The sequence below is a fragment of the Andrographis paniculata genome, unplaced genomic scaffold (genome assembly GCF_009805555.1).
Source record: "Andrographis paniculata isolate CXL003 unplaced genomic scaffold, ASM980555v1 Contig55END, whole genome shotgun sequence".
Classification (NCBI taxonomy): Eukaryota; Viridiplantae; Streptophyta; class Magnoliopsida; order Lamiales; family Acanthaceae; genus Andrographis; species Andrographis paniculata.
This window is the reverse complement of record NW_026137590.1, coordinates 6729-17607: the sequence shown is the minus strand read 5'-3', so window position 1 is coordinate 17607 and position 10879 is coordinate 6729.

Genomic DNA, 10879 nt, shown 5'->3' with positions numbered 1-10879 from the left:
CGGAGGTTCAGCAGCCTGATTCAAAACGCACACCCCCCTGCTCGGATGCGACTCCGTCGACAGAGCGACAACAGGGAGCGGTTCCGATGAAGTCCGCAGGAGGGGTGGGTTCGGACCAGATTCAGGGAGGAGCTCTGTCCCTGTAGTTGCATCAGCAGGTAGATCACCAGAGTGAAAATCAGTGGTACCTCTCGGGGAAAGAGATAGTGAATCGAGGAGGGGCGGTTGGCCATCCTTAATGAGGGGCGAGTCACCATCCGAGTCCTCGGCGAAAGTGGCTTGTAGTGCAGAGTCCTCCTCCCGCTGGGTGTCCGAGGAAGGAGAACCAGTAGCCGATAGGCATGTGTCCACTGAAAGATCACGTCGATCGCGGATAGGGGATGCAGGAGGTTCAGAGAGCAGCACTGCCTTCCCCTTATCCAGGCCATGACCAGATGGGAGTCCCCAAATTGCCAAAGAGTGAGCAGAAGGAAGCGACACAGGCTCCGGAGGCACCTGCATATCATCAGCAAGCAGTGGCAAAGGCGACGAGGGTACCTGAGTGGCCAATATGGGCTGCGGAAGGAGACCAAGGGCTGAGGCGGTGGCAGGAGTCGCTGGAGTGGGACTCAGCCGACTGTCATCCAGAGGGGAGGCAGGACTGTCAATCAGAGGCTCAGCTGTAATCTGACCGGCCAGAGGGCGGGCCGGAGAGGTTTCCGAAGGCGTCAGAAAGTCCCCAAAGGTAACTCGAACACCAGAAGTAAGCAGCATCGCAGAGGCATCCCCCCGTGAGTGGGCAAAGGTCACCCGAGGAGGAGCGTGGGGGCGATGAGCCTCCGCAGGGCCGCTGAGATGCGCCGGTGTGAGCTGCAGTGACTTCTCGGCCGTCTGTGATGGAGTTGGGGCCACCTGTGTCGCCCCAAAGGTCACCCGCACACCAGAGCGAAGACGTCTGGAGCCATTCAACTCCGGGATGTCATCAGAAGGTCGCCGGGTAGAAGGCTGGGGGTCCCGTCGGAGGAGCTGAGAAGGAGCCTGCAAGGAGCCAGAATCATTAGTAATACCAGTAGAAGGCGTACCCCGATTTCGATTGCGGCGCCGACGACGGCGTCGAGCAGTGGGTGGCCGGGATTCCATGATATCACCAGAGGCAGGGGCGGCAGAGATCTCAGAAGGGCCATGCACTGAGTCATGGCGACCAGAAGGCGCAGCAGGAGGATCCTGTGCAGCTGATACGGTTGCCGGTACCGGCTGCGAAGAAGATCTGCGTAAACAAGCCTCCGCTTTGTGCCCAAGATGGCGGCAGAGTGAGCAGAAGCTAGGAAGCCGCTCGTAGATGACCTTCTGCTCAAGCACACCAGAACCCACATCAATCTCAAAAGCATGTAGGAGGGGCTTCGACAGATCAACCTCCACACAGACTCGGGCGTGAGAGCAACGACTCTGTGTAGCCGTGGGGGCATCAACCTTCAAGGGGGTCCCAATACCGGAGGCAACTGCGAAGAGCATATCTTTATGGAACATGTGGAGAGGAAGTAGAGGAAATGTTACCCACACCGGGGCAAACGGAGGTTCCTCAGTAGTTTTGAAATCCGGAGTCCACTTAAGAAGTCTCATCGGAAATCCCTTGACAAACCAAGTCCCTCTGATCCATAAACGCGTATAGTCTGCCTCCGTAGTTAGGCGAATCACAACATGTCGATGATTCAAATGTTGTAAAGCAAACTTTCCTGCCAAACGAAAACTCGCAAACCCCTCGGGAAGATCTTTCCAGGAAGAGTACCCATGTGAAAATTTCCCGATAAGAATATATGGGTGTGAAGCCGTGTACCTTGCAGTTTCGGCAGCAGTGAAAGCAAGGCGCGGTTGTCCAGCAGTGTGGACCCATTGGCCAATAGGAGCCGGATGGGGCTCCGCCAGAAAAGAGTAAGGACTGTCCTCAGGAACATCGGAATTGAGTCCGGAGGTTACAGCATTGGCGAAAGACTTGTGTGAATGGAGATGGTTAGCAGCAGTGGTAAGACGCACCGAACCAGCAGTGTCGGGAGGTTGCTGGCGGCCGGCAGCAACCTGAGCGGCCATATCCGGCAAATCCACGGCAGAACCCTAGCTCCGGAAGGAGTCGGCGGCTGTCATCGGAGACGGCGGCAAAGGATGGGGTTCTGGGGCTGCCAGGGCCAGCGAATCAACAGTGCCGTCAGACCGGCGCTCAGAGCGCCAGAGCAGCAGAGAACCGATGACGACAAGGGCCAGAGGCAGCCGTGAAGTCTGGGCACCGTTCAGGCACTGTACCAGCGTCTGGGGGCTTCTGGGTCGGGAAACACAGTAGCGGGACCAGGAGGGTGGTCTGGCGTTAGGGTCGGGTGGAGTAGCGGGGCGTCGTGTCGGGATGTCAAAACGTCGGGGTCAGTGACAGCCGCGACACCTGGGCCCCAGTCGGGAACTGTTCTGGCGTCGGGGCACCAACTGGGGGTTGGCGGGGTCGGGGGGAACAGTGGTGGCACCGAGTCGGGGTAAACCGTCGGGACCAGTGACAACCGCGACCCCTGGGCCTCGGGCGGGAACTGTTCTGGCGTCGGGGCACCGACAAGTGGGTTGTCAGGGTCGGGGACACAGTGATGGAACCAGAACTGTGGTCGGGCAGCGAAGTCGGTCGGAGGGGCAAAGGCGCCAAGTCGGGATCAACCTTCGGGACCAGAGACGGCCTCGGTCGGGCCTCGGTCGGAATCAACCTTCGGAAACAGAGACGGCCTCGGTCGGGCCTCGATCGGGATCAAACCTTCGGGACCAGAGACTGCCTCGGTCGGGCCTCGGTCGGGATCAAACCTTCGGGACCAGAGACGGCCTCGGTCGGGATCAAACCTTCGAGACCAGAGACGGCCTCGGTCGGGCCTTGGTCGGGATCAAACCTTCGGGACCAGAGACGGCCTCGGTCGGCCTCGGTCGAGATCAAACCTTCGGGACCAGAGATGGCCTCGGTCGGGCCTCGGTCGGCCTCGGTCGGGAGAAACAACTGTCGCGACCCCTGGGCCTCAGTCGGGAGATGTTCTGGCGTCAAGGGGCACCGACCAAGGGGTATGTCGGGGTCGGGGTATACAGTTATGGGACCAGAGAGTTGGTCGGGCAGCGGAGTCGGCCGAAGATGCAGAGGCGGCGTCTCGGGAACTCAACCGTCAGGAGGCCAACCGTCGGGAGATCAATCGTCGGGAGGTCAACCGTCGGGAGGAGGGCAACCGTCGGGGGAGTCACCGGCGGTTCCCAACGGTGTATTCCGGCGGTCGGGTAGCGGGTTCAGGGACTCCTCAACCCTGCGAGGACAGTGACGGTGGCCGATTGACGATCCGACGTCGGAGACGGGAGAACGGCGGCGCCGAAGGTGTCGCAAACCAGGGCTACGGCGACGGCGACCTAGAGCAAACGGCGGACAGTGGTGTAGAGGTGGCGACTCGCGGCGGTAGCCCGGCCCTGGGGATTTTCCGGCCAGGGGAACACGATCCCGTCGTCAGAATGGTGGTCCGACGGCGGGGGGATGCCGAAACGCGGTGGCGACGGTTCGGGAGGCCAACCGTCAGGGGCGGAGCCGGCGGCGTATTCCGGCGATCGAGGGGTGGATTCGGGGACACCTCAGCCCTGCGAGTTCAGTGACGGTGGCCAAACGGCGATCCAACGCCGGTGTTGAGAGATACCGGCGCTGAAAGTATCGCCGAGCAGGGCAGTAGCGGGCGACGGTGCTGCAGCGGTTTCCGGCGGTGGCTAGGCGGGGATGGGGGTTATGGAGGATGGCGAATGCGGTGGTGATGAAGCGCCGGGCTGAAAACGCCGGCAGGGGCGAGATCGCCGACGGCAGCGTGAAGGGGGTGATCGAGAGCGGCGGCTGTGGGTGGTTTCCGGTGACGAGGCTTCGGGTAGGGGGGGGTTATCGGTGGTGGCGAGGCTGGTGACGGAGGCAGATTGGCCGTCCGGCGTCTGGATCCGCCGGAACAGCGGCGGCAGTGGCTGGACGCGTGAAATCGCCCAAGTGCTGGAGAGCGTTTGTAAATTCGCCGGTTTAGGGTTTAGGGTTTAGGGTTTAGGGTTTAGGGTTTAGGGTTTAGGGTTTAGGGTTTTTTTTTTTTTTTTTTTTGGCTGGGCTCAAAGAGCTGCCTACGTACCCCAACGGGATCAAGCCATACGTAGTTCTGCAAAGTTCGGTACAAGTGCTGTAAATGTAAATAAAGATTGTAAGCAACTAAAAGCTAACGGAAGCGAAAGCACGGGAGGCCCGCCGCGTCAGCATGGATGAGGCCACGGGTCCTCGCTGGGATGTCCGCCGGCTCAAGGATCCGCATATGAGGAAGGGCAACAGAGGTGTTCGCCAAGTTGTCCGCCACTTTATTGCCCTCGCGGAAAATATGAGAGATCCTCCACTCGATGCTGCGAAGCTGTAGGCGCAGGTGGTGGAGACAAGGCTGGAGAGTCCAGTGTCCCGTCGAGGAGGAGATGAGAGAGATACTGCTGGCCGAGTCCGTCTCGATCCAGAGAGGGAGGAGGCCGCGGGCAACCGCCAGGTCCACTCCAGATCGAATCGCCTGCAGTTCGGCCAAAGTGTTCGTCGTATTCAAAAGGGGGACTTGGAATGCCACAATTGGGGCGCCGGTGGCATCCCGAATGACGCCCGCGGCTCCAGCGGCGCCTGGATTCCCGAGCGATGCCCCATCAGTGTTGAGTTTGAACCAGCCTGGAGACGGGGCTTCCCAGCGTACCATGACCGGTGGCCGAAGAACCGGAGGTGGGAGGCGAAGACCGAGACTAGAGGCTAGGTGCACCTCCCCAGGCCAGTGCTGACGCTGAAGGAGGCCAGCACGGCCTAAGACCTGCAAATGACAGTGAATACGCCAAATAATCCGGTCAGATGAAATCTGGATACCTCGGTGTTTGGCGTCATTCCGTGCCGTCCAAAGAAACCAGAAGGCCAGGAGCGGTATATAAGTACGGATACTCCGCGCATGTGGGGAGGACAGACGCCAAGCGGAAACCATCAGGTGGGGCGCATGTGTCCTCGGGATTTGGATATAAAATAGATCAGCAAGATGGCGCCACACGCGCTGGGCAACCGCTGACGAGAAGAATAAGTGCTCGATCGTCTCAGACTCCCGACAGCACTGGCAGCAAGAGACAATAGGGAGGCCCATCTTCCGTAAGGCCTCATCGACGGGTATCCGACGGCGAAATAAACGCCATAGGAAAACCGACATTGTAGGAGTAAGAAGCGGCGACCACAAGCTGCAAGAGAGCCAGCTCCGTGCTCCAGCAGTTCGGCTCATCTCCTATGCTGAGGATGTAGAGAAAGTACCTGTGGTCGAGGCCTTCCAGATCGGCTGATCCGCAATCTGGAGATCAGAAGGAATCGCCGAGACCTGCTGAACAAGGGTTTCAGGGAGATAAGCTCGGAGGCGCGGCAAGTCCCACGTCCCGTTTAGGGTTTAGGGTTCAGGGTTCAGGGTTCAGGGTTCAGGGTTCAGGGTTCAGGGTTCAGGGTTCAGGGTTCAGGGTTCAGGGTTCAGGGTTCAGGGTTCAGGGTTCAGGGTTTAGGGTTTAGGGTTTTTTTTTTTTTTTTTGGCTGGGCTCAAAGAGCTGCCTACGTACCCCAACGGGATCAAGCCATACGTAGTTCTGCAAAGTTCGGTACAAGTGCTGTAAATGTAAATAAAGATTGTAAGCAACTAGAAGCTAACGGAAGCGAAAGCACGGGAGGCCCGCCGCGTCAGCATGGATGAGGCCACGGGTCCTCGCTGGGATGTCCGCCGGCTCAAGGATCCGCATATGAGGAAGTGCAACAGAGGTGTTCGCCAAGTTGTCCGCCACTTTATTGCCCTCGCGGAAAATATGAGAGATCCTCCACTCGATGCTGCGAAGCTGTAGGCGCAGGTGGTGGAGACAAGGCTGGAGAGTCCAGTGTCCCGTCGAGGAGGAGATGAGAGAGATACTGCTGGCCGAGTCCGTCTCGATCCAGAGAGGGAGGAGGCCGCGGGCAACCGCCAGGTCCACTCCAGATCGAATCGCCTGCAGTTCGGCCAAAGTGTTCGTCGAATTCAAAAGGGGAACTTGGAATGCCACAATTGGGGCGCCGGTGGCATCCCGAATGACGCCCGCGGCTCCAGCGGCGCCTGGATTCCCGAGCGATGCCCCATCAGTGTTGAGTTTGAACCAGCCTGGAGACGGGGCTTCCCAGCGTACCATGACCGGCGGCCGAAGAACCGGAGGTGGGAGGCGAAGACCGAGACGAGAGGCCAGGTGCACCTCCCCAGGCCAGTGCTGACGCTGAAGGAGGCCAGCACGGCCTAAGACCTGCAAATGACAGTGAATACGCCAAATAATCCGGTCAGATGAAATCTGGATACCTCGGTGTTTGGCGTCATTCCTTGCCGTCCAAAGAAACCAGAAGGCCAGGAGCGGTATATAAGTACGGATACTCCGCGCATGTGGGGAGGACAGACGCCAAGCGGAAACCATCAGGTGGGGCGCATGTGTCCGCGGGATTTGGATATGAAATAGATCGGCAAGATGGCGCCACACGCGCTGGGCAACCGCCGACGAGAAGAATAAGTGCTCGATCGTCTCAGACTCCCGACAGCACTGGCAGCAAGAGACAATAGGGAGGCCCATCTTCCGTAAGGCCTCATCGACGGGTATCCGACGGCGAAATAAACGCCATAGGAAAACCGACATTGTAGGAGTAAGAAGCGGCGACCACAAGCTGCAAGAGAGCCAGCTCCGTGCTCCAGCAGTTCGGCTCATCTCCCATGCTGAGGATGTAGAGAAAGTACCTGTGGTCGAGGCCTTCCAGATCGGCTGATCCGCAATCTGGAGATCAGAAGGAATCGCCGAGACCTGCTGAACAAGGGTTTCAGGGAGATAAGCTCGGAGGCGCGGCAAGTCCCACGTCCCGTTAACCCACATCTCTTTCACCCGTATCGGCGGAGGGCGGTCCTGGCGGTCAGCGCAGAGCGGACGATCTCCACACCAATTATCATACCAGAAGAAGCAGTCCCCACGTCCCAAAATCCAAGTGATCTGAGTCTGTGCCTCGTCTCGAACCTGGCAGAGGCGCTTCCAAACCGGGCTGTCGTAGCTCCTGCAGGGTGCAAATCCTGGAAATGAATTCCGAAAATATTTCTGTTGAAGCGCGCGAGCCCAAAGGGAGGAGCCATCTCTGAGTCGCCACCACAGTTTAAACGAGAAGGCCCGAACCGTATCGGCCAGGCGTCGAATGCCAAGTCCACCTTCTTCCTGTGGCCGTGCAATATCCGCCCAGGAGATCCAATGGCGGCGTCGGTGCCCGTGATAAGAACCCCAGAAAAAACGAGCAAAAAGTTGCTCCACAGAGTGAAGTACCGCCTGGGGGGGGCAAAGTACCTGCAGCAGATATAGGGGGAGCGAGAACAAAGTGCTCCTGATTAACTGTAATCGACCCCCGTGAGATAGAACCGAGCGATCCCAGCGCTGCAGATAACGACGGAGTTTTCCAAGGAGTTCCTCATAAAGAATATTGCGCCGATTGCCCACATAGAGGGGCGCGCCAAGATATGTAAGAGGGAGTTCAGCTGCGCCAAAACCAGTCACCGATTGGAGCTGTCGTTGAACATTCTCCGGGCACTGGCGGCTGAAAACAAGCTGGCTTTTCTGACAGTTCACCTTCTGGCCAGTAATCCGTGCGTAAGTCGTCAGAAAGTCGGTCAGAAGGCTGATGCGATTGCCACAGGTATTAGCGAATATGAGGACATCATCCGCATAAGCAAGGTGCGTCAGCCGGAACCGACCACGACACCGATAGTACAGATCCGGAAAACGGCTGTAGAGGCGCTCCAAGCCGCGTGATAAGAGATCTGCAGCCAAGACAAAAAGGGTCGGGGACAAGGGGTCTCCCTGCCTAAGGCCTCGCGAGGAGGGGAAGAAGCCACCCAGGTCCCCATTCACAAGGATCGAGTACCACGCATGCTCAACACAGTTCATAATCAAAGTGATGAAGTGAGCCGGGAAACCGAACCTGGAAAGGGCGTGCCGTAAGAACCGCCATGACACCCGATCGTACGCCTTGTTAAGGTCCAATTTCAGCAATAAATTGTGCGAGCCTCCTCTCAGATTAAGATCATGGACCATCTCCGACGCTAACAGGATATTGTCCGCAATCGCGCGGCCTTTGACAAAGCCGCTCTGATGCGGCGATAGAAGCTGCGGCAGTAGAGGGCTAAGGCGCGTGGTGAGTAGCTTTGTGAAGATCTTACTGCTGACATTACAGAGGCTGATAGGTCGATAATCAGCCCATGCAAGTGGCCCCTCCTTCTTGGGGATAAGTACAAGAGTCGTCGCTGTATAAAACTTCAGGAGGGGGGCTCCCGAAAAGAAATCCAGTACAGCATCAAACACATCCTCCCGGATGATCTCCCAACATTTCTGGTAGAAGGCGGCAGAGAAGCCATCGGGACCAGCCGCACTATCTTGATCAATCGAGAAGACCACAGCACGAATCTCCGCAAGTGTAGGCGGTTCAAGCAACCGAGTGCACTCGGCTGGCGGAACCTGGGGCGGTGGGTCTGCTAAGGCATCCATTTCCGATGTGTCGGCATCATCAGGCTGTCCCAACATCCCAGAGAAATAGGTAATGGCTGACTGCTTAATATCTGAGTGATCAGTGAGGGTGCGAGCACCGTCAGCCATCGAGAAGATTGTCGCCCGCCGGCGTCGTTCCTTCACCATGGAATGGAACATACGGGAGTTCCGTTCTCCCTCGACCGCCCACCGACAGGCTGCTTTCTGTTTCCAGTAAACCTCCTCTAGTGCAATCGCATGCGTCAAAGCCGCAGCGCTACGCTGACGGCGGAGGAGGTTGGCGTCAGAGGGATCCCGATCGAACTCCGCTTCACACTCCTCTGCGTCTTTTTCTGCTGCTGCCAATACCTGAAAAACATTCCCAAATACCTGTTTGTTCCACCACTTCAGAGCCTGTTTGAGTCGTCCAAGTTTCAGTCGCAGGTTGAGGAGACCGGTGGTGCCCGTCGGGACAACCCAACTCCGGCGGACGTGGTCCTGAAAAGTGTGGTGTCTGGTCCACATGTTCTGAAACCGGAATGCAGAGGCAAGGCGGTGTCTTTCATGCGAGAATCGGACCAAGAGCGGGGCGTGGTCCGAATGCATCCGCGGGAGGTGTCTGACACGAGTCGTCTCAGCGAAATCCTCCCAGGCAGTGTTGTAGAGAATGCGGTCCAGGCGCTCCCAAACTCGTCGATTTGTCCATGTATGGGGGGAGCCTTCAAAACCGGCATCAATAAGATTCGCATCAAGGATAGCCGCTGAGAAATCCTGAATAGATCGCAACTTAGGGCGACCTGGGCCCTTCCGTTCAGATATGTCGGCGATGGCATTAAAGTCGCCACCAATAAGCCAAGGAGACCCCAATGACGAGGCCGCGGTGTCCTGTAGGAAAGACCAGAGGGCACGGCGCTGGGTGACAGAACATCGCGCATAGATCCCAGATAGGAAAAAGGGCCGGCGGTGCTGCGGAGACGAAACCTGCACATGAAGACACTGATCGATCTCCGAAATAGGCTCCAGTTTATAGGAGTCATCAGCAAGAATCCAGATAGAATTGACCGCGTTGGTAAGCATCTGGGAGAAGCCAAAACGCCGGCAAAAGAAAGCAACATCCGCAAAAACCATAGGCTCCAGAAGAATAAGAATGCGGATACGGTGCTGCTTGCAGAGCCAATGTACCTCTCGTTGAGCTCGGGGGTTGCCAACTCCGCGCACATTCCAAACCAAGAGGGAGGTGTCCGTCATCGGGAACTGGCAGAAGGGCGACGAGAGGAACTTACTTGCTGACGAGAGATGCTGCGGGTAATCGGTCTAGAGAAGGTCGGCGGCAGAGCCTGTGGCCGGGCATCCGAAACTGTCTCCAAAGATCCGTTGAGAGACGGAGGATCAGCAGCCTGGTTCAAAACGCACACCCCCCTGCTCGGATGCGACTCCGTCGACAGAGCGACAACAGGGAGCGGTTCCGATGAAGTCCGCAGGAGGGGTGGGTTCGGACCAGATTCAGGGAAGAGCTCTGTCCCTGTAGATGCATCAGCAGGTAGATCACCAGAGTGAAAATAAGTGGTACCTCTCGGGGAAAGAGATAGTGAATCGAGGAGGGGCGGTTGGCCATCCTTAATAAGAGGCGAGTCACCATCCGAGTCCTCGGCGAAAGTGGCTTGTAGTGCAGAGTCCTCCTCCCGCTGGGTGTCCGAGGAAGGAGAACCAGTAGCCGATAGGCATGTGTCCACTGAAAGATCACGTCGATCGCGGACAGGGGATGCAGGGGGTTCAGAGAGCAGCACTGCCTTCCCCTTATCCAGGCCATGACCAGAGGGGAGTCCCCAAATTGCCAAAGATTGAGCAGGAGGAAGCGACACAGGCTCCGGAGGCACCTGCATATCATCAGCAAGCAGTGGCAAAGGCGACGAGGGTACCTGAGTGGCCAATATGGGTTGCGGAAGGAGACCAAGGGCTGAGGCGGTGGCAGGAGTCGCTGGAGTGGGACTCAGCCGACTGTCATCCAGAGGGGAGGCAGGACTGTCAATCGGAGGCTCAGCCGTAGTCTGACCGGCCACAGGGCGGGCCGGAGAGGTTTCCGAAGGCGTCAGAAAGTCCCCAAAGGTAACTCGAACACCAGAGGTAAGCAGCATCGCAGAGGCATCCCCCCGTGAGTGGGCAAAGGTCACCCGAGGAGGAGCATGGGGGCGATGAGCCTCCGCAGGGCCGCTGAGATGCGCCGGTGTGAGCTGCAGTGACTTCTCGGCCGTCTGTGATGGGGTTGGGGCCACCTGTGTCTCCCCAAAGGTCACCCGCACACCAGAGCGAAGACGTCTGGAGCCATTCA